The following is a 24,335-nucleotide window of genomic DNA, read 5'->3' as shown; positions in this document are numbered from 1 at the left end:
TTGTTATGTTATATGAGATAGAGGTAATATAAGGGGACTAGTCCCCGAGGGTCGGTTGTTAGGACCGACGGGTAGGTCAGCACCCCAGAATGGCTTGACATGGGTAGGTCAGTGCCCCAGAATGGCTTGACACGGGTAGGTCAGCACCCCAGAATGGCTTGACACGGGTAGGTCGGCACCCCAGAATGGCCGTACCGGGTAGGTCGGGCACCCCAGAATTGCTCGACAATATGCATGCTATGTGATTGTATGGTATGTGATATGATGGGGGAACTCACTAAGCTTTGTGCTTACGGTTTTCAGTTTTGGTTTCAGGTACTTTATTTTCAAAGGAAAGGAGCCGGATCGATCGCAGCGCATCACACTATGTTTTCCGCACATGAGATCCTTGGGGATTACGCTCTGATATGGTTTCATGTTACTATGTTTTTTTATTACTGTCACTTGGGTCTTGACATGAGACTTTATTATGAATGTTTTTATACTGATGGTTTTATGTAATAACATAAATAAAAATGAAATTTTTGGCCTGTATTTTTGGGATGTTACAAGTTGGTATCATAGCCTTGGTTTGAGGGATTTGGACATGCTCTCGAGCGTGTCTGGACTCAAACTGAGGGATTGGTATAAAGATTTTCAAAAATGAAAAGACGGTTTTGTAAAAGAGAGTTTTGAGAAAGAAAACGGTTTTAGAAAAGTAAAAAGAATTCAGAAAGAAGGAACTTTGAAAAGAAAAAGAAAAAAGGGTGTGGTGTATGCAATCAGATGAGCTCAAGTAAGTACTCCCAATTTACCCATACAAGTTATGTTATGATTATCATTATCAACTTCAGTTTCAGTTCAGTTTCAGTTTTAGTTTCAGCTTCAGTAGAACAGCATGCTAGAATAGGACTAAGGATCTAGGATGATGCCTTATGTGCCTGTTTTATGTGTTTCAGCTTGATAAGAATTGCATGCTAGTATTGAGTAGACAGTAGTAGGATAGCCTGTGTAGGTTATGCCTGATAGCATGAGCTTAGCATTGTATGCTAGTGCAGTTTCTTGTTATGAGAATTGTTTTGCCTGAGTATGTTTCCTTTATCCGAATGCTGCTTGCTTTGTGCTTAGTGGGACTCTGAGTGATGGGAGTTAGCCATTAGGTGAATACGTCACATCACATGTGGTCAGGGTTGGATAATCTCAGAGTGCTGGATTCGGCCCTACTGCGCAGCTCTCGTCTGAGTCCAACCGTTGTAGGGACGAGACTTTTACTCGAAGGATTATCCGAGCCTCATTACATGTGATGGTATTCAGGTGGTGGCTAATTGTCATTACAAGGAGGCCTTCAGCAACTGAGGACTGTTTGGGTAGAGTCAGAGGTTCCCTAGGGCAAGCCTAGGATGAGAGTAGCAGAGATCAGTAGAAGAGTAAAGGGGACTTGGTGGAGTTGAGGTAACTCTTGAGGAAAGTATGGGTAGATGTGGAAGGTAGTAGGGGCCCATACTACTGAAAGCAGAGGATCCGTACTCGATTCAAGAGGGGCCGAGGAAAAACCAAGGAACTAGTAGAGTGTGTGAAAGATCCCTCAGCAGTAGTGTGTAAATTGATCAGGAATTGTTATATTTTCAGCATGGTGACGTTGCACGAGATATCAGTTGGCAGTTCAAGTGCAGGGGAGGGGTCTGGCTCGAGCTTTAGAGCCGGGCAGCTTGATGATCAGATGAGGGATTTCATTTCCGTAGAGATTATGCGCAACATCATTGATCAGACTCCAGTGATCTTCGGTTCAGTTAGAAAGGCCATTGTGAAGCTCATGGACAGTCATCTTGAGGCCTTTAAGGCCGGGATAGTTTCAGGACAGATTGGGGCTCGTCTAGGTCCCAAATCTTATGGAGTTCAGGGATCCATCAGGGAGGGACATCCCATTTCTAGTTCCTGCCATCAGGGGGCAGAGGTGAGTGGGGCAATCCGTCTCCAAGAGAGACCTTTGCATGATTGGATAGTTGAGGAAGTTTCGCGAGCCATTCATGAGGATCTTCCCGACATGGTTGTGAGGACCACTGATAGATTGATAGCGAGGCTCCAGGATCAGACAACTGCTGTTCAGTCGGCAGGCGTTGCCGTTGGGGTAACGCAGGAGCGAGGGTCGGGCAGGGGGTCGGAAAGGAAGAGGAAAATGGATGAGACTCAGGTAGCCACAGGTTCGGGTAAGAGGCCCAAGGGTTCGGATTTGAGGACGAGGAACTACCAGAGCCGCAGTCGATGCGGGAAGCACGGAAGGACGCACATGGGTGTGTGCAGGCGTAGAAGTGGTGGCGATGCCGGATGTTTCAAGTGCGGCCAGATTGGCCATTTTAGCAGGGATTGCATTATTACCATCGCCCAGGGACTTGATCCGATATGTTTCGATTGCAGTCAGAGGGGCCACAAGAAGGCCTACTGTCCGAGTTTGTATTCAGCAGGGCAGGCGCCAGCTCCTACCCTTGGGACTTCAAGTACCGTCAGTGGTTGTCGAGGCCGAGCAAGGGTGCCTACGGCTCGGAGCCGAGTTCTCCGGTAGATTTCAGCAGGGATTCGAGCAGCACTGAGTAATGGAGGTATGTAACTTTGTTTTTTTTTTTTCTGTCAGCTTATGTTATGATTATATTGTTATGGTTCTACATCAATTGTGGTATAAGTGTTGTGTTATGGAGTGGCTTGCTTGTGATTATGTTATATCCCATTTGCATGCCTCGGATAATTGGTTGGTAGTTAGGGGATGTGCTCTTATGGAGAAGGTTTCGGAGGATGCAGTAACTGTAGCATGGTTGGGAGAGATTTGGTTTGTTTCGCTAGTTCGGAGGGGTTAGTGTTTGGGATGGATTGGTTAAATTCCTACCTGGCGGGCTTGGGTTCCCCAGTAGATGTTTTGGAATGGTAGTAAAGGTCAGGATCTCTTTTGAATGTGAAGCAGCAAGGGGCAAACAGGATCGAAGTGGGGGAGAACCCTCCGGGTATACATGGAAAAGAGTCACGTAGACCCAGAATTAGTGCGCGGCCTCTGAGAAGAAGTGGTAGTAGCACAGTAATGGTTGGATTGAGAAGTTCAGAATTGGGAGTTCGATAACTTTTCCCAGCAGTTAGTTCATGTAATCGAGATGGTTAGAAGCTGGTTGGGAATCCAGGATTTGAGGACCACCTGTAGAGGCTCAAGTGAGTCGGAATGAGGATCCGGAGAAACGGTTAGCAGGAGATGTCTTCGTATTAGTAGCCAGTGGCAGAGTCAGCATGCAGGATGATGTGGAATCAGGAGTTGGGAATTTGGAAACTTCCCAACAATAGCTTCTTATATCTGGATTAGTAGACGGTTGGTTCGGGAACCAAGCCGAAGAGTTCCTCAACGAAGCGCTGAGCATTCAAGGATATAGGGTGTCGAGGATGATGCAGTAATACAAAGACTGAGAGCTGGTCTTGAGGAATCAAGATGAGGATTCACGAGAAGACTAGGGATAGTCAGGATGTCCTCAGGATAGTAGTAGAGTGTTGTAAGTCTGCGGGGGGTAGCCGTAGCGTTCATTAGCAGCCAGATAGTATTTGAGAGTTGTGAGTCTGCGGGTGTAGCCGTGGCTTTTTATCAGATTGGTAGCAGCATGAGCGCGTTGTTGAACGCGGGAACGTAGTAATTCCCACCCGTTCGGGTGCAGCAGTGGGAATATGGGAATCCACGGGTTAGATTCGGATTTCCCAAATGGTTCAGTTATGGCTAAGTCAGCAAATTTTGGCTATAGATCGTCACATCAGTTATGAGATCAGAGTAGCAGTGGACCGTTGGGGTTCGGGTATGTTAAGGGCTACCGTCAGTCTGGGAACCATCATGTTGTTAGCCATGGAATGGATGATGTCAGGATGTGACGTATGGACCCGATCGGTTGGATCGGAAGGTTGTTAGAGCCACAGCGACAGGATAACTAGTGGAAACTAGTTCCAGAGAAAGATTTCGTTCAGAAGTCGTGGAAGCAACTAAGTGAGGAGTCCCTTAATTCCGCGTTTGAGTCGGAATTCAGTGTTTCAGTCAGTTCAGTGTTTCAGGCAGTTTAGAGTTTCAGGCATGATCAATATAGTATTTGCGTTGGAATGCAAGTGCTAGCGGTATAGTTGGTTGATTTGGAAATGGCAAGTCTCTCTCAGCAGGATCAGTTGAGCCTTCGGCCGAGTATAAGTGATATGTAAGGATAGCTAGGCAGGTAGCTTTTCTTCAGGATGAAAGGTTCGAGTTAGTAGGAGTTGAGTAACCAGGGAGAGATAAGCAAGCTGGTTCCAGCAGCATCGATTCAGTATGGATGGAAGAATGGATAGATCAGTTATAGACAGTCGAGGTATCTTCCGTAGTCGCTGGGAGCGGCTAGGAGGTTGCGATGGAGTGTAGTGACCGGTGGGAGTTCGGTAACTCAGATATTGGCAGAATAGTTGAACAAGGGTAGTCTCAGTGCACCCAGTAGGCAGATGAGAGGCAGCAGGATTTTCAGTTGGAGGAAGTAACGTTGAGGAAATTATGGAAAAGAAAAGGATTTAGTATGTACCAATGGTAGTGATTGGCATTGTGAATGGCTGGAGTGAAGGACAAAAAGGGTGTTAGATTTCCCAGACAAAGAGTTGGAGGCAGTTTGCAGGCAGTTGGTCATAGTAAACTTCGAGGACGAAGTTTAGTTTAAGTGGGGTAGAGTTGTAACACCCCAAATTTTGGAAAGCCAAGAAAAGAAAGAAAAACCTCGAGTTTAAGGGGAGACTCGGCGAGTCCGAGCGGGATCCGGGTTGTGGTGTAAGCGACCGACTCGGCGAGTCGGCCAAGGAGACTCGACGAGTTGGGTCTGAGCGAGGAAAAACCCTAAATCCGGGACTTGGAGCCTATTTAAGCGTCTCATTCTCTTTCCTAGGGTTCCTTTACTGCCTCTCTACCCCAGAACACCAAATCCTAGCCGCCATATCCGTTTTTGAGCTAGATCTTGCCTTGTAGAGTGAACTAAAGCTTGGAGAAGGAAGAAAAGCCTTGGAGGTGCAAGAAGAGACTGTAGATTTGAGAAGACATTTCAGACCAGTTGGAGGTAATAAGCTGTTGCTTGGACTCCCTTTGCACCTAGATCTATTCTTATATGTGAGTTTTGGTCATTGTTGGAATGATTTGTAACCAATCCGAGTTGGAGGTTCAGATCTGAGGTTGCTACCTCAGATCCATGTTTGTTTTGGTCTTGAATCCCCTAAAGTATCAGCCCTTGGTATGTTGAAGAAGTATGTTTGCCATAAACCCTAGTTTAGGGTGTTTTGAGCCTAGATCTCTTAATCTACACGTAAAGTTTTCCACTTTACGTGGGGGATAGTCCCTAGAAGTATGGATCTATGAGTTGGAAACTCTGTTTGGCTCGAAAAGCCACTGCATGGATTGAGGACTGGATAGACTCGGCGAGTCCTTCGAGTGGACTCGACGAGTAGCTTGAAGATGAGGAGGAACTCGACGAGTAGCTTGAAGATGAGGAGGAACTTGACGAGTAGGATGAACAGCTCTTCGAGTCGGATGAAGTTAGGCATGGACTCGGCGAGTTGGATGAGCAACTCGACGAGTTGGTTGAAGATTGTATAGGACTCGGCGAGTCTGTTCTTGGACTCGTCGAGTCAGATCGCGAAACCCTAAACCCTTCGAGTTGGGGCTCGAATCAGTGAGTTGGGTGGTGACTCAGCGAGTTGGACAGGACAGGACTTGGAACTAGTTGGACTCGGCGAGTCATGGATTGACTCGGCGAGTCGAGTCGCGAATAAGAAAGACCCTGAGCATATGAACTCGGTGAGTCAGTAGGTAGACTCGGCGAGTAGGGTTGACCCGGAAGGTTGACTTTGACCAGGATTTTGACCTTGACTAGAATTGACCTAGTGACCTTTGGAGGTCAGTTGGACTAAGTGTTATATTGATATTGGTAGCTCGAGGAGCTAGTGGAGCAGCAGTCAAAGTCAGAGGTCAGGTAGCAGTCAAAAGGATTAGCAGTAGCAGTTCAGCAGCATCAGGTGAGTTACCTTCCAGTAGCGGTGGGTCTAAGGCCACAATGCCGGCCCACCAGTAAGAGTTGTATGTTAGATGATTATCTTTGTGATATCATTTACGTTTCCTACTACCTGATATGTTATATGCTGGCATGATATGTTATGTGTGATAGTAGTAGAGTTCGGTTGTTAGGACCGAAGGGTAGGTCAGACACCCCAGATACGTCTGACAGTATGTGATGATATGTTTGCATGCTGACTTGTTATGTTATATGAGATAGAGGTAGTATGAGGGGACTAGTCCCCGAGGGTCGGTTGTTAGGACCGACGGGTAGGTCAGCACCCCAGAATGGCTTGACATGGGTAGGTCAGTGCCCCAGAATAGCTTGACATGGGTAGGTCAGCACCCCAGAATGGCTTGAAATAGGTAGGTCAGCACCCCAGAATGGCTTGACACGGGTAGGTCGGCACCCCAGAATGGCCGTACCGGGTAGGTCGGGCACCCCAGAATTGCTCGACAATATGCATGCTATGTGATTGTATGGTATGTGGTATGATGGGGGAACGCACTAAGCTTTGTGCTTACGGTTTTCAGTTTTGGTTTCAGGTACTTATTTTCAAAGGAAAGGAGCCGGCTCGATCGCAGCGCATCACACTATGTTTTCCGCACATGAGATCCTTGGGGATTACGCTCTGATATGGTTTCATGTTACTATGTTTTTTATTACTGTCACTTGGGTCTTGACATGAGACTTTATTATGAATGTTTTTATACTGATGGTTTTATGTAATAACATAAATAAAAATGAAAATTTTGGCCTGTATTTTTGGGATGTTACAGTTGGGTTCCACCCATAGGATGCTCCTTGGAGTTAACCCATGGATCAAGAAATGAAGAGTCATGGAACATTAGGGTTTACAACACACTATATAAGCAATGTAACTCTCCCCAAAATCGGCTACACGAAGAAACAAGAGGGCTTGGCCGATTTTGCATGTGTTAGAGTATTCTCTCAAGTTTATTCTTTGCATTTGGTGTTATGTGAAGCATTTGAGGCATCACACTTGAGGTGCTAGGCTCACAAGGTTTCAAGGAACACTTTCAACAACAAGGTATGTAGTTCTATCTTTTATACAAAGAAAATTGTACCCCATGTATGCTAGATAGGTTCATAACCTTGGAAAACAACTTTGCATGATAATTAGACAAACATAGATCGAAGGTTATTAGGGTTACATGTACACTTAGGAAGTGTTAGGATGCTCAAAACCCTTCAGTGGTATCAGAGCCTAGGCTTGTTTGTTGATTTTTTGTGCAAACTGCTTGAAAAAATCGATTTTCTGTTTTCTGCTCGTATGAAATCGCCGAGTCCATGCACAAATGCAAGCTACTCGTCGAGTCTGTTCATGCACTCGACGAGTAGAGGCTACTGTGTTCAGAATTTCGATTCTAGTTGCTGGAAATGGACTAGAAACATTACCCTAAATTGTTTTGGTACTTGAAAACATGTTTTAGATGGTGTAATGTTTATGCTAATCCATTTACAACGACAATTATCAAAATTACAAAGTTGTAAGTGTAATTTTTTTGATTTATGAAAGTGTTCATATTCATGTTCTTGTTCTTATGATGTTTAGATGATCATATGAATTATTTGTAACCTATGTGGTAGATTAATTCATGATCATAATGTGTTTTAATAGAGTCCATAACTTCTCCTTAAGTTAAGCAAAACCAAACGTCAAGTTGTTTTAAAAACCATTAAAATAACACATGGGTTATAAAAATGAATAGTCTTCATTTTTAATACTCTAATTAACTCATAAGTTACAAGAAATGAAAAGTTTTGAAATTTTACAAAACTTGCCCTCAAGTTTTGGAACAAGTAAAGTCTTGATTAAAACTTTAGTTCCAACCCTTAGAATTTTAAAAGTTAAAATTCAACCGTTATACTCATAATATTATAAGTTAATAATATATATATATATATATATATATATATATATATATATATATATATAAGATTAAAGTCGTCTTACCGCTAGTACGCCTCATTCACGAAGCCAATCTATAAGGTGGGTATAAGGTTGTTGCCTATAAAATGGCAACTTAATGGGTGTCCACTCTCACCCACCGCTTGCTTGACTGGTGGAGGGTCGATAGCCGAACGGGTAGGACAAGGACTTATAAATTCTCATTAAAAGTATAATGATAATTATAAAGTAACTAAATATTTTATTAAATTCCCAATCTTAGTTACTTTAGGAAAAATGTGAATAAGGTGCTAATCCATGAAATTGCACTTTACACTTTGTCTAAGTTGTTAGTGGAGCGTGTGTGGTTAACCGGCACACTAACTTGGACTTAACAAGGTAGGTAAATGGTGACTTAATTTTTTATCATAGTATCGATGGATCTTGTGTGGTTAACCGGCACATCGATTGAGGGGTAATATATTAAGGGTACCAAGTAATTTGCATGGTTACTTCACACCTTGTTTTGTGATCCTCGGCATCCCAGTCACAAAACCTAGAGGGCACACTTGGGATTGAGTCATGCCTTTGAAAAGTTCATTGAATCTCAAAAGAATCTAGGAGTTTCTAAGAACCAAATTAAATATTTTTAATATTTCTGCTTTGGTGGAAATTGGTGAATCGTCATTCACCTACCTTTCAAATATGTTATTACTTAGATTACGACATACCTCTTCTAAGTATAATATATTGTGATTGGGTCCTAGCCTTAATACTACATTTGGGGAGGGCACACTCGAGATTGAATCATGCCTTTGAAAAGTTCATTGAATCTCAAAAGAATCTAGGAGTTTCTAAGAACCAAATTAAATATTTTTAATATTTCTGCTTTGGTGGAAATTGGTGAATCGTCATTCACCTACCTTTCAAATATGTTATTACTTAGATTACGACATACCTCTTCTAAGTATAATATATTGTGATTGGGTCCTAACCTTAATACTACATTTGGGTGTTTTATTAAGGACTATCTCTATTTCTAAACTAAACTTTTCTTCTTTTCAGATGTCTGCAAACACTGCTGCTTCTGGCTCTAATCCTAATGGCTCCTTTTCTCTAATGAACTTGTGTGGGAAAGTCACTTTTGATGGATCCAACTTTAATGAATGGATCAGAAACATCCGAATGATTACCCGCTACGAGGACAAAAAATATGTCCTCGATAAGGAGATTGATGAGACAATTGCTACTCCTAAAGAGATCGCTGACTTTAGGGCACATGAAAGGGATGCCACCAAGGTGGGATGCATCATGATGGCCACTATGACAGCCTGTCACACTCCAAAACCAAGAACGGCGGAAATGTTCTGGGCGGAGGACGTCATATATAATATCACAACAATGAAAAGTAGTAAACAAGCAACAACATCATCCGTTGCATTAATAATATAATTTTAATACAAGTGTTCTGTCAAATTATAATAGACACTAAAGTATAATCAAAATGAAAGACGAGTCTTGAACGAGCTCCATCTTCTCTAAACCTTGAATCGGTACCTGTCTATCGATGACCTGAGGATACAAGTTATTTTGAAAGAGAGTATCAGCTTTAAAGCTGGTGAGATCATAAGTATTAATGTGTCTTAATTTGTATGTAAGTAATTGCATGACATGTAATGAAAGACTTGAAAATGTTTTGAAAGAAAGTTCGTGTAAGTATGAAAATGTTTGTAAAACAACTGTAAACGTTTGAAAACCCCTAGAAATCCTTATGATTCCTACTTTTTAAAAAAAGGGAGTCTTTTACCAAGACCTAACTGCTATGAATGTAGCCTTCTACCAAGACCTAACTGCTTTGAATGTAGCCTTCTACCAAGACCTAACTGCTCTGAATGTAGCCTTCTACCAAGACCCGACTGCTCTGAATGTAGCCTTCTACCAAGACCCGACTATGATACTATTATTATTATAAGAAATTGTATCCTTTGGTACTAGAATACTTAAATAATTCACCTCATCGGTTATGTGAATGAGTCACAAGATAGAGGTAATAATATAAATAACCTAAGTGTTATCCTTTTGTACTAGGATAACTAACAGTGTCAACTGAAGACATCCGTAGATGTACATTTACCTTTGTTGCTAACAGCTGGGTGTAGGAATAGTTAGTCCCTTATAGTATACCTGTAATGGTATCAACCGTTGACATCCGTGGATGTGCTTTTACCTCTGTAGCTAACAGAGATTCTAGGAATGGTTAATCCTGCAACGTATCCTTTGGTACTAGGATATTAAATCCAATCTATCTCGCCGATTATGTGATTGTATCACAAAGTGAAGATAAGAATGAGGATTATATAACAAAATATATACATATAAAATGTACTAGTAATTCGTGTAAGTGTACTCATGTAAATGTATCTATGTAAATGTAGTCATGTAAGCATATATATATATATATATATATATATATATATATATATATATATATATATATATATATATATATATATATATATATATATATATATATGTAAACGTGTTCATGTAATTGTACTCATGTAGATGTATCTATGTAAATGTACTCATGTAGATGTATCTATGTAAATGTACTATAATGTTCTGCGTGTGCTAGCTGTAACGTGTGTTCCTCTCTCTATCTAGCATGTATAGTAATGTACTGTATGTACTAGCTGTAATGTGTGTTCTCTCTCTCTCTCTCTCTCTCTCTCTATCTAGCTAGTATTGACTCATGAATGAATTGACACATTGTATGATATCGCGTTCGAGTAATAGTTCTAGTATCTTCCTAAACTACCCATATGGTAGCTTACTAGTAATGTAACTGGTATGTATGAACATGGAAGTATACCCTTGCTACCAAGGGTACTAAATGAACTGGAAGAACCTTTATGTCTATATATGTACACATGATATATAATTAATATTTAAACGACCTTCGGACGGGTACCCGATATCCCACCAGACCACATCTCAAACGCGAAAAGGAACTAGGGTGGATAGACTTCCTAAGTCCTTTAAACATTTCTTATATAACTATACATATATAGGCATGCAATTGATAATATAAAAGCATAAAATAAGTTTTGTATAACCTTTGAACATAATTACTATCTAAGAAAAGATCGACTTGATGTCAATCTATAAACGGGTTGATGTTAAACAAGAAGATATATTGGGAAACTGTGGTTTCTTATGGATGATTGAAGGATGATCATGGAAGTTTGATATTTCAACCACTTTGTGAGATCAAATGGTTGGCTGATGTGACATCCCCAATTTCACGGCAAAAAAGACCGATTTATTTATGCTTTATTTTTAAAATCAGACTAATCGTTTAAAGAAAACTGTTGCGGAATTTGTTCCCAAAAACAAAAATATGATAACCATTTATCAAAACATTTCTCAAAGAGAATGTATTTTCATTAAATAATAAAACCTTGGGATGTCATGTTCGATACAGACCAAAATAATAAACAATATAAAATAAACCTTACAACAGTTATTTATAACTACTGATCTATAATCCAAAATCTCTCGTCAAGTCCACCAACTTGTACTTTTGTGTCATTACCTGTAATGCAAAGAAAACTGAGTGGGTCAGGCTTGAGAGCTTGGTGAGCATATAGGGTTTCCAACCCACAATAATTAATTTAATTTCATCAACCAATAATAACCCAATTACCCATTCCCGTTATTCTCACCTTACGTCCCTAAGACAACTAACACAAGGGACCTAGTCTAAGAATATTTCATCGAGGCAACAACACATGCTTCGGGGGTTCCTCAGCAATATAAGTCAAATAAGGCAACCATAAGGGGGATGGAATACAGCGAATGAACACCCAAGTTCATTAACACCTACAAGTTATGAGCCTACTAGCGTTCCACTAGACTGTCTAGAAAAGTCCGTGGTCATCATCTAAATTCCGCTAGATGACTGGAATACAATGACATCGAGGCCTCTCATCTGTTTATCACACAACTATCTACCCATGCTCTACCCTACATATTAGTAGATAAATATATATATATATATATATATATATATATATATATATATATATATATTTATACATAGTTTAAAACATGTATAACATTCTCATTCAATACATATTCCAAAACAACAGATGAGACACATACACATAACACGTATTTCATAGAGAATAAATCGTATCTATGAGATAGAAGAAAGTGAATATACATTCACACATATAACACAAAATATACACATAACACGTATTTCGTATAAAATACTTCATAATTATATGTTAGAAAAAAGTAACCACACACTCACTTGATTAGATGATGATCGGACAGCACTACGACTTGTAGAAGTAGTATTCTTCGGTAGATCTGGAAGATCTTCACAAAAATCGGCTTCTTGCGGGCAGAGCTTCGGCTTGGGAATCGCACTTCTCAGGATCTTCGGGGCCTCGGGACTTGCTTCGGGGCTCGGGAATGATACCGGGGCTTTGGGATATTTCTTGCACGAAAAACGATGCAAAAAATCGAGAGAAAGAAGAGAAATGAGAAAATGAATTGGATGCACTCGACTCCCTTTTATAGGGTCTGGAACTTCGAATTACGCTGGGCGTAATCTTAGGTTACGCTGGGCGTAACCAGGATAAGCCCGGTGACTCCCCCCCCTCCCCCTTGGATAATATCGAAAATTTATAATTAAATTAAATATCAAAAATATTTAATAAACTTCAAAAATTCATATCTTCCTCATACGAACTCCGTTTTCGACGTTCTTTATATCCACGCGTAGTTGAGACTATGATCTACAACTTTTGTTTAGACTCCGTCGGCTAATTTTGAATTTATTTTTATTATTTATTTTTAGTAGGACGGGACAAGAAAACTCCGTTATAAATTCCTATCTTCTTCATCCGGCGTCTGTTTTCGCCTATCTTTTTATTGTTTTAATACTATTAACAAGACCTTCGATTATAATTTAGATTTTTTCCGCTAAAAACCGCTCGATCTCAAATCGAGTATTCCGGCTGCATACTACTAAGTCGAAACTTCGAAAAATCATAACTTCCTCATACGAAGTCAGATTTGGATGTTCTTTTTATGCACGCTCACGGTTTAACATATTCTATGAATTTCATTTAGATTGCTATGGCTAAATATTGCTCTAACGTAAATTCACTTTTTACATCGCGCTGTGTCGTACCGGTTCTGTCGCGAAACTTCGACAGGTGATAACTTCTTTGTTATAACTCAGAATTCGGCGTTCTTTATATGTACGGAATCCTTGTAACATATATTACAACTTAGTTAAGATTATTAATTCTAAATAATGTTCTATCAAAAAGTCATTTTTGATGCTTATCGTCTCTAAATTGACTAGCCCTGATCTACAGACCTTACAACTGATATTACATGGTTCGTATCATCACGTAGTAGTGATAAGATTGGAGAAGAAAAATATTTGTTCGATAAGAAATATGTTTCTCTTATTGAAGACCCAAATGATCTTTGTTCTCTTAAGTTTCTTGAAGTTCTTGATAATGGAGTTCAATGTGATGTTCTTGATGTTCTTAAGTTTCTTGTGATTCGTTTGAAGGAATAATTCCTTATCGGAATCCGGTGATCCAAGAAAATCACAAGTATCAAACTACAAAAGATTTGATTCAACCTCAAGAAGTTGTGGAAAGTGGGTTTGTTCATGAAGTCAAGTCTTCAAGATGCAAAAAAGATGAGAAAGAAAAAGAAGAAGAAGATCAATCGCAAAAACAAGTGGGTTTACTCACAAAAATTGTCAAATGTTGTGAAGCCGAAATCCGTGAAACAAATTTGGGTTCCAAAGCAACAATCTCCAAGTGTTGCATTGAATTTGAAGTCAAAACCCAAAAGTGTTGGTGGTTCTTTTGAAGATGTTCTTGGATCGTTGAAGACCACGAAGAACACGAAGAACGAGTTGTACATCTCGCATGGTGGGTATTACAATGTTCGATTTGGAGATTTTCTCATTCCGAGAAAAGAACCAAGATCTTCCAAATTTAATTCGTTCGTTGCAAATGGATCTCGATTCGTGAAAAAGGTAACTCAAATTCTCAAATGGATTCCAAAACATCCATGATTTTGATTCATACTTTACGTTTTTCATTTTTGATCGATTTGCCTCATTGGATCAAATCCGTTTCAACCTCTTTGAATGATCCATTTTTTTTATCAAACCCAAACCATTTGTTTTTCATTTACTGTTCTTTAATTCAACTCATTTGGAATTTTTTTTCATTTGATTCATTTTGAAACACATATTGAGTCTGATACTGTTCATTGAGCCCAATCTAATTTTTTTTGATCTAATTTCTTTGATCTAGATCCACACATGCGAACCGATATTGATTGAGCCCAAACAAAGATTATTCACTGTTACGATACATATGAATTCGAAGCCCATTCATATTTGTTTTGAACCGATATCATTTGCTTGTTGGTCAGTCGATTTGTACGCATGCTTTACTTAGTTGGACGATCAGTTCCAGATATCTTAGTTCTTCATCGTTTGATCTTTAATCAGTTGTTCTTTAATCATTTGTTCTTGAGTTCCTGATTTCATCCCTTCGTTTCTACTAATCTTTTATAGTTGATTGACAGTCTAAATTTTAGATACGATTTCATATCGATTAATATGTGTTCTTGAGCCGATTTGAATTCGGTGATGAAATCTCAAGCGAAAGTCAAGAACATTATGAACAATGATGAAGAACGGTTGCTATTTTCTTTGAAAATGGGCGTTTGATCTGAAATTGTTCAAAGAATTATTAATTTCGATGTTTGTGGTTGCAAGGAGAATACTAAACCGTCGGGTTGATGACGTGTTTAGATGAATGATCACGAAGGCTTGAGATAATATCGACTTGTTGATGTCGATGTGGGTTATTGAAGTGGAATCGACTGGGATATTTTGGGGTTCGCAATTAAAGAAATTCGCATGAAATTGAGATTTGGTTTAAGGTTATGATGAATGATAGAAGACTTGAAATCTGGAGTAGATTGTTGGGTTTATTTGGTTTATTGATTTGTTTTGAGTTCGCAAGATTGATTTGTGTGAGTTCATTTGGTGTTCGATTGAAGTAATGAATGAACATATTGATTTGTAAATTCGCATTTGGGTCTCAATATCAATTTCACATATGTGTTTGTATTGATTGGGGTTAAAGATGCGAAGGATTTTCTTCTCTGTTGTTGATTGGGTTTGAAATTGAAGGTTTGTGTTGATGAATGAACCTTGGATTGTGAATGTAATGAGAATGTAAGGTCAATGAAGAAGAAATTGGGTTCGCATAATGTGCTTTGGCCAATTCGCAAGTAAGGTCAAAATCAGTTTCACATCCATGTTTCAGTAACGTATGAAGAATTTGATATGCGAAGTTAATGAATAAGAAAACAAATATTTTCGAATTGGGTCCTTGATCTTTTCACGAAATGACACAATTGGTCTAACTTCGCAAATGTGTAATATAAGCTGAGAAATTGAAGAATTTTCAGTTCTAGTCCCTGCAGTTTGTACGAATTTACGCTTTATGCTCGGTTTCGCAAATGGGCTAGAGTTTCGCATATTTGACTATTTTTGGCGTAACGAGTCCCTGAAAGTTTTAGAAAGTGACAATTCCTACCCGTATTTTAAAAAATCTTGCAACTTTCACCCAAAAAGTCAAAAATTTTCATAAATTGAAAATTTTTTGTGGCTTTTTCGTGATTGTTTTTCCGTGCAAGTTTTTTGGTGATTCATTTTTGGTACACATCAAGGGGGAGTATCGTGAAGACTATTCCTCGGGCGCTTCTCATCCTTAGTGGGTTTTATAATCATTTTTGATTATAAAAAGGGGTAGAATGATGGGTATTTGAAGCTTCTCGGGTTTTGTCGAATATTCATTTACAGATTTGAAGATCGGTGTTACTTCGAGGGGGAGTTTGGTCTTGATCGCGCTAGCTCATTGGAGATTGAAGTCGGACATCCAATCCTAACTTTGAGGGGGAGAATGTTTGGGTGCACAGTCACTCTTGGATGTAGTGTTTTAGGCTTTCCTCTTAGTATGTGTAAATGGGTTGAGTCTTTCCTATAAATAGGAAGTGAGTGACTCCCATTATGGAAGTGAACCATTTGGAGTGTAAGAGTAGAGAGAGAAATTGTATACAAACCCATTTGTATAATCTTTCTAGATCTAATATGAGCTTACACAGATTTATTTACTCCTTGTGTTCTTGATTTTACATGATGATTCACTAGATCTTTCATATTCCGCACATGCCATCATAATCAACACAACTACAAAAATACACCTTATACTATATGTAAAATTAAATGTTTGATATTTACTATATGTATAAGACAAGTTAGTCGAATTGCTAGTACGCCTCATTCACCAAGTCGATTTATAAGTGGGGTTTAAGGAAGCGACCTATAAGATAACCGCCACTAGGTATCCACTCTTACCCACTACTCCCTTGATTGGTGGATGGTCGTTAGACGAACGAGTTTGATATGACAAATAAGTCTCATTAATAAGTATAATGAAATTAATAAAGTAACTAAGTGTTTTTTATTAAATTCTTAATCTTAGTTACTTTAGGAAAAATGTGAATTTGATGCTAATCCTTGAAATTGCGCATTTCACTTTATATAAGTCGTTAGTGGAGCGTGTGTGGTTAACCGACACACTAATATGGACTAATAAAGGGAGGAAATGGGTGTCTCGTAAATTATCATTGATTAATGGAGTGTGTGTGGCTGATCGATACACTGATTAGATGATAAATGACATCGAGAGTACCAAGCTAATTTTTATGGTTATTCACATCTTGTTTGTGATCCTCGATACCCCCGTCACAGATGGAAGAGCATAATCGAGAATAAACATGTCATTGAATAGTTCAATGAATCTCACAATATCTAGGAATTTCATTCAAAACCTAATTCGTTTAAAATTTCGTTTTTGTGGTGAAATTGGTAAATCATCATTTACCTACCTTTAATTATTTCACAATTAAATTAAGACGTCCCTTTCTAAGCTGTGAAATATCTATTTGGATCCTAGCCTTAATATTTCATTTGGGTGTTATATTGAGGAATATTCTTATCTAACCAAAACTTGTCCTTCTTGTTGTTCAGATGTCAACTCCCAACGATGATTCTGGTTCCTCCTCCAACAAATCCTCCAATAACTTCTCACACTTGAACATCTTCTGAAGGGTCACTTTTGATGGCACCAATTATAATGATTGGATGTGAAACATCAAGGTGGTTCTACGCTTCAAGGACTAGGAGTATGTCCTCAAAATAGAGCTTCTCGAGATTGATGAAACAAAAGCTACTCCTGAAGAACTAGTTGAGTATAGGAGACACTACAATGATGCTACCAAAGTGGCATGAATCATGTTGGCTACTATGACTCCTAAGCTACACGGATTCTATGAGGATTACTGGCCATACGAGATGAACAAGGAGTTGGTGGAAAAGTACCACCAACGAGCTCATCAAGAAAAATATGAGGTAGTAAAGTCCCTCATTACCAGCAAGATGAAAGACAAAGAATCCATCAATAGCCACTCGTAACGAATGCAACGATACATGGAACGCTTGTTGAAGATTAATGTGAACTTTGATGATGAATTGGATATTGATATAGTCTTGATCTCATTGATCAGTTTATCATGACTTATCATTTGAACAACCAAGAGACCACATTGGCTCAACTTCAGAACCTACTGCGAACTGTTGAAAGTGGAATGAAGGGAAAAAAGTGTTGCCTCCACTCATACTGTTGCGAATACTATCTTGGCCATTGGGTAAGGAAAAGGGAAGAAGAGGAAGGGTCATCCCAAACAGAATTGGAAGGGAAAGTCCCAGACCGGGTCCTAAAGCAATGGACCCAAAGGAAAGGCCAGTTCTTATGCTCCTCCAGCCTCTGATCCTAAAGAGGCTACTATCTTTTATTGCCATGAGAGAGGGCATTGGAAACGAAGCTGCCCTAAGCACTTACAAGACATAAAGGATGGAAAAGTGAATCCAACCTCGACATGTATTTACACTATCTTATCTAAAAACTCATCATATTCTCATTCTTGGGTCCTTGATATAGGATGTGGTTTCACATTTGTTCTGATTTGCAGGGGCTAAAAAGAAGTGAGGATGTAGAGCATGCGAGAATGAACCTGATCATGGGCAATAAGAAATAGTCACTTGTTACCAAGATTGGTGTTTATAACTTAGTACTTAGTAGTGGGTTATGTTTGAATTTTAATAATTGTTGCTACTCATCAAAGATGACACGAAATATCATTTCATTTCATGATATATATAAAAAAGGTTTTAGATATTCTTTTGACAATGAGAATGGATCTATCTATGCTTATAAAAATGGTTTATTTTATTTTGAAGCATTGCCTTGTGATGGTGTGTATGAAACTGTGATTGTTGTAGAAAATTTAGGTAATAGTGTTCTTCAAATTGGTTAGTCTAATGGTTTAGACAAAGCATGATTTTGGCATTATCGTCTTGGACATGTCAACAAGAAATGCATCGCCCAACTCCAAAAGGATGGAGTGTTGGAATCATTGAACTTTAGGTCGGATGATACATGCGAGTCTTGTTTTCTTGAAAGATGACAAAATCATATTTCACTGGTACTTGTGAAAGATGTGAAGGATTATTGGATCTCATACACACACATATATGTGTGTGGGACCTTCAGATCCACCAAAAGGGATGTAAATCGATTCTATGTGAGTTTTGTTGATGATTATTGCAGATATGGCTATATATACTTAATCAAGCATAAGTCAGAAACCTTTGAAAAGTTTAAAGAGTTCAAACTTGAAGTCGAGAAACAATTAGGCAGGAAGATCAAGATGCTTAGATCTGATAGAGGTGGTGAGTATCTTAGTATCGAATTCTACAACAACCTCAATGAATGTGGAATAGTTTCACAGTTGACACCACCTAGGACACTACAACTTAATGGTGTGGCTAAGAGGCATAATCGAACCTTGTTGGACATGGTTCGCTCCATGATGATTCGAGCTTCACTTCCAATCTCATTCTGGGGGCATGCCTTAGAGACTTCCGCCCACATTCTTAATCTTGTCCCAACAAAGAAGGTTGCTAAAACACATCATGCGATGTGGACAGGGAATGTTCCCTCATTGGCACATATCAAGGTTTGGGGTTGTGAAGCTTTTGTTAGAGGAGAGACTCACAAAAATCTTAAACCTAGAAGTGATAGATGTATTTTCATCGGCTAACCACAAAAGTCCTTTAGATATTTGTTTTAAAAATCTAGTGACAATGTGGTATTTGTAGCACGAAGGCGAGTCTTTCGCAAGAGAGAGCTCATATCCAAAGAGGACAGTGGGAGTACAACTGATCTTGAAGAGATTCAAGAGTCAAATGATCTAGGAAGCTCTGAAAATGCTATGGCTCAAACTGAGGAAGAAATTCCAGTTGAACCAATTGATGAGTCATTACCTCTTAGATGTCCCAGTAGAGTTAGAATTCCACTTGAGTTAAATGGTTTCCATATTACTACAGGTGGTGATATGTTTATTAGTGATAGTACACCGGTAATTTTGGATGAACCTTCTAACCTCAAGGAAGCTATAGCAGCCCCTGAGTCTACTAAATGGAAAGAGGCAATGGACAACGAGATCAAGTCCATGTATGGCAATCAAGTTTGGAATTTGGTTGACAATGTACCAGGTCGTAAGATAGTTGGGTGCAAATGGATCTTCAAGAAGAAGACTGATATGGGTGGAAAGGTGGACACTTTCAAGGTCGACTCGTTGCAAATGGATTTACTCAAACCCCAGGGGTTGACTATGATGAGACCTTCTCACCAGCAACTAAGATTAAATATGTTAGGGTAATGCTAGCTATATCTACGTTTCATGGCTATGAAATTTGGCAGATGGATTTCAAAACCGCTTTCCTTAAGAAGTTGGATAAGGATGGTTACATGATTCAGTCGAAGGGTTTTGTGGATGCAAAATATCCTAATATAGTATGTAAGCTTAAGAAATCAATCTATAGATTGAAACAAGCTTCTCACAGATGGAATCTTTGCTTTGACAAGAAAGTTAAAGAGTTTGGATTCTCTAGAAATGAAGATGAATCTTATGTATATATCAAAGCTAGTGCGAGTATAGTAGCCTTCCTTGTGTTGTATGTTGACGACATACTTCTTATAGCAAACGACATCTAACTTTGCAAGAGGTTAAGTATTGGCTTGGAAAGTGTTTCGCTATGAACGATCTGGGAGAGGCTGCCTATATTCTGGGGATAAGGTTTTTGGGAAAAGGAGTAAAAGACTAATTGGAGTTAGTCAAAGTACGTATTTGGATAAATTGTTAAAACGTTTTAGCATGGAGAATTCCAAGAAAGGAGAGTTGCCTACCCAAAGTAATACCAAAATGAGTAAGACTCGGAGTCTAAGTACTGATGCAGAGATACCAGAAATGATTCGATTTCCATATGCTTCCGTCGTTGGATCGATCATGTATGTTATGACATGTACTTGCCCTAACATGCCTTTTTCTTTGAGCATGGTTAGTCGATATCAGGGAAATTCGGGTAAAGCTCATTGGATAGTAGTTAAGAATATTCTTAAGTATATGTGAAAACTGAGGGACTGGGTCCTTGTTCTTGGTGGCAGTGATGATTTGAGAGTAACTGGGTATAGTGACGTCAGCTTTCAGACAGACAGAGACAACTTTCGTTCTTAATATGGCTGGGTATTTTCCCTTAATGGAGGAGAAGTAACTTGGAAAAGTTCCAAATAGGAGACCATGGCTGATTCTACCTTCGAATCAGAATACATAGCTGCAAGCGAAGCATCGAAGGAGGCTATGCGGTTGAAGCACTTCATCGGAGGCCCTGGAGTTGTGTTAGCCATAAAGGAGCCAATGGAGATTTTATGTGATAATGAAGAAGCGATTGCCTTGACAAATGAACCAAAAGATCATGGTAGATTGAGACATATCGAAAGGAAATACCATTTTATCATACATAGAGTAGAAGAAAGACACCTCGTCGTGAAGAGGGTATCATCAGAAGAGAATCCTGTAGATCTCCTCACAAAGGGTCTAAGTAGGATTAAGCACAATCAACATGCAAGGAGAATTGGTCTGAAAGATGATATTAGTTTTAGTAGGTAGATAGATATTTGGAAACTTGTAATAGAGTAAATGTGATTGAATTTTGATGATTGAATAATAGATAATTATTTATGAGTATTGCTTACTATCATTTGTCGATTGTTTATTATTGTGTTTCATTTTGCATGTAATACTTCCCGAATAATTGGATTGTTTAAACATGCACAGTCGATCATATTTTTGGAAGTAAGTAATGAATCAATATTGTCATGAATTGGTTTGTAGATTGTCTAAAGAGTTTTAGACATAGCAATGGCTTTGCTGCAATATTCATAAGTACTTTTGAAATGTGGATTTTAAGTATTGGATTAACCCACGCTCCGAGAATTACTTCATGGAATTTATCATGAGTAATTATGAGATGATAATAACTTATAATATTTGAATAGAGATATATGAGTTGTTATTTACGATTGGTTGTGCATTGATGATATGTAAACGTACCAGGAACCTGGTGTTATAAAACGTATTATTGAGCGTGATTTGATGAGTAAATGTTACAAGAATATAAGTCAAAGTTTATCTGTTCCTTTTTCCCAAACGATATCTTGGGCTCCTCGATGATTTGGTGTTGACTTATAGTGTTGGGCCCAGCCAGGACTAAATTAATGTGTTCAATAAGTAGTTCTTTCTCATTACAAATCAGAAATCGGGAAACAAAGTATTGGACAAAGAGATTGATTCTGTTCCATTTCATTTGTCCACATGATATCTTGTAGAACGGAGGATTATATGATCACTTATTTTAGGACACGTAACTGACTAGGTTAGAGTTCGACAATGGCTTTAAGAGCTACAATTTGCTAATCAGTTTTGACGTTATACAAGCTTTTATAAGTATTAGACTTATCCAAGTGGCAAACTATTGGATTAGGTGTCTAAGCCCATAATTATAATTGGTATATACTTGAATTGATAGTAGCACAATCCTTTTGGGTTGCCCTCATACTAGCAATTGGAGATGATGACTTTTGGAGAAAGATGTTGAATTTATTATATAAATAATAAATTGAGATAATTGATTTATTAATGTATTATGGAAATAATATATTAATTAGAAATTATATTATTTAATTAATAGTTAATCAAATATTAATTGTAATTAATTTTTGGATTAATTATATTAATTAAAAGTGCAGGGGTTGTTTAACAATTTACTGATAGTTAGGTAATTGGGCTCTTGAACCTCCCTAGAAGGGTTGGACGAAAACCTCTAGGAAGGCCCTATAATTTTCGCTTAAGGCCTTGGATGGGAAGTTCATGGGCTGCTTAGGCCTTAAGCTAAGGAATTAGGGTTTCCTCCAGAAAACCCTAGCTTTGGCTCTATGAAACGTCCCAAAAATACAACCCAAAAAAAATTGTTTTAAACATTACTAAAACCATGAAATCAATCATCATATACTAAAACCATGAATTGCATGTCGCAAAATTTAAAAGCGAATGTATCAAATCAACTGATGTCAAAACATATCAAAAATATCCGAATAAAACTCCCAGGATAAACTGAAGTTGTGGTGTGTGTGTGTCGTGCCATCATCCTGAGCTCTTCCCCTTACTAGCTGAAGTACTTGAAACCAAAAACTGAAACTGTAAGCACAATGCTTAGTGAGTTCCCCCAAACTACCACATACAATACAATAACATATAAAGAAACTACTAGGCCTTGCCCACTACATCGGAACGAAGTCTGGAACTAACCAGGGTCTTGCCCTCTGCATCGGACAATAGTCCGGAAACTGCATCGGACCGATGTCCGGAACTAACCAGGGCCTTGCCCTCTACATCGGACCAAAGTCCGGAAACTGCATCAGGCCGAAATCCGGAACTAACTAGGGCCTTGCCCTCTGCATCGTCCCGAAGTCTGGAACTGACTGAACATAGCATAGCATAATCATAACTACTAGCATAAACACATATATTGCATATTGCATCAGACCGAAGTCCGGAACACATAACACAAAGACATGCTTGAATCACAAAGACATCAAGCACACTGAACTACTGTGTCGGACCGAAGTCTGGAACTACTGCTAACTAAACGAGTCGGCATTGTAGCCGTAGACCAATTCCTACTGGAAGGAAACTCACCTCACATTGCTAAAGTCCTACTGACAAAATCATAGTTGGTGGATGGCAGATTCCCGATCTGTCAATATCAAAATAACACCCAATTAATAATTGGGTTCCAACTCATAACCATAAGTCCATACTTGGGGTAAAAGACTACTCCACCCCTAACTTGGCTTGATTCAAGCCCAAGGCCCGATCCAAAGGCCCAAAAGTCCAACCATAGCTTAAAGCCCAACATATGGCCCAATTTTCCAAATTGGGGTCAAACCTCTACATGGACTTCCCTTAAGGCCCAAATGTTCAGTTCAATCCAACATGTCTCATTCTAAGGGCCCAATATCATACAGCCATCTAGGCCCCAACTATGGCCCAAATTTCCAAATTGGGCCCAATCCTTCATATGGGCCTTACCCTATAGCACAACTAATTATTCTAGCCTATTTGATTATTCTTGGATGGACCATTAATAAACCGATTACCAAAGCTCAATCAAAATGCCCAACACAAAGCCCAAGTGAAATTAGGGTTTCACATAACATAATAATTAGGGGTAAGTGTTTCTCACTTAACCCATTAAGGACTTAATCCATTAAGGACTTAATCCATTAAGTCCTTTACTCTACTAGATCAGTGATATGGAATAATTAGGCTTAATACATAATCCAATCCCAATAGCTCAAAAGTGGGTCCAAATAAGTCCAAGGTCCAAATACTCACAATTAGGGTTTTCACCCAACCATGGCCCAATAGGCCCAAAATAAATCTTTAAGCCCATTAGGGTTTTTCTAGGTCAATTAGGGTTTTTCTTGTGGGGCACCACCCACTACCACCTCACGTAGTGGTGGTCAACACCGGTTCATGGCGTCGGCCACCACCTTACGGTGGTGGTTATGGTACTTTTCATTATTCTTTGATAATTACAATTACAATGCTTAAACCAAAACTAAACACACACACACACACTAACTAACACAAACACACACACACACACAACCACCCTAGTGGTGGCCGGCGGTGGTTGTTCTTGATTTTCGGCTAGACAAAACACACACCATAAAATACGTCTCTTGCTCGGGAATGCACACGACCACCCACTTTATGGTGGCGTA

This window comes from Lactuca saligna, chromosome 9, assembly GCF_052625555.1.
Source record: "Lactuca saligna cultivar CGN05327 chromosome 9, ASM5262555v1, whole genome shotgun sequence".
NCBI lineage: Eukaryota > Viridiplantae > Streptophyta > Magnoliopsida > Asterales > Asteraceae > Lactuca > Lactuca saligna.
This window is presented reverse-complemented; position numbering follows the sequence as displayed.